The following is a 922-nucleotide window of genomic DNA, read 5'->3' as shown; positions in this document are numbered from 1 at the left end:
TTATTTTTAAATAAAAACAACTTGGCAAACGCAACTTTTTGATTTATAATATAACCATGAAAACCGGTTGCTGTATCAACCGATCAACAATGGACTGGAATGAATACTATTGGAACTGTTTCGTTCGGTACTAATGTGCTAGTCCAGTACAGTAAGAGAGCCACTGCAACGCTGAATGAAGTTTTGGGGAATACCAACTGAGGAGTGAAAGGGAATCTGGATTGAGGAGAAAGGCGTGCTACGGTAGTCTGTGGAGTTGTGCGAAGCCACTGTGCCAGGGTGACGTAGTGTTTAGCATATCGGCCTACTGAGGAGGAGACCCGCGTTCGAATCCCAGCCTTGGTACAAATTTTCATTCGTCGCTTCAGTCTCAAAATACACATCAGTAGTCGCTGTGTTTTGTCCCGTTAGTGTAGATTTTATTTTGTCCTGAAAGCCATCTGTTCTCTTGGAAAAATGTCTGATGACATTCAGCAGCTCTTGCGGTTTTGCCTCCAGTAATAAAACGTAAATATAAGTGATGTAGTGCAAATTTCAGGGCAAGCTCTCACCTTAGGTAGGAGTAACGCCATCTACACTGTGTGTCCAAGGAATGATTACGCAGTATGTTCTCATTAAGAAACCACATTTTAATACTGGTTCTTCGTGAGAAGATCGTGTTCCGCCTCGTCTAAAACGGAGAAATACCTGCCAGTACCATCGGCATTCTACAACGCACGGCTAACCGGGAGGGCACCTGGTAGTAAGTGCAGCGCAATTTACCTATTATGAATAACGTATGTCTTTGGGGGTGTCCGGATGCTTTGATCTCTCAGTGTTGGTTACTGTTGCCAAGGTAAGCTTACATGTTACACAGGTTAGACTGTCTTTAGTAAAAGAAATGACTTACATTCATGTCAAAACAAAATATGAATTTTACAGT

This window comes from Schistocerca gregaria, chromosome 4 (assembly GCF_023897955.1).
Source record: "Schistocerca gregaria isolate iqSchGreg1 chromosome 4, iqSchGreg1.2, whole genome shotgun sequence".
NCBI classification, from domain to species: Eukaryota; Metazoa; Arthropoda; class Insecta; order Orthoptera; family Acrididae; genus Schistocerca; species Schistocerca gregaria.
The sequence above is the reverse complement of the archived record's forward strand: the minus strand, read 5'-3'. Positions refer to the sequence as shown.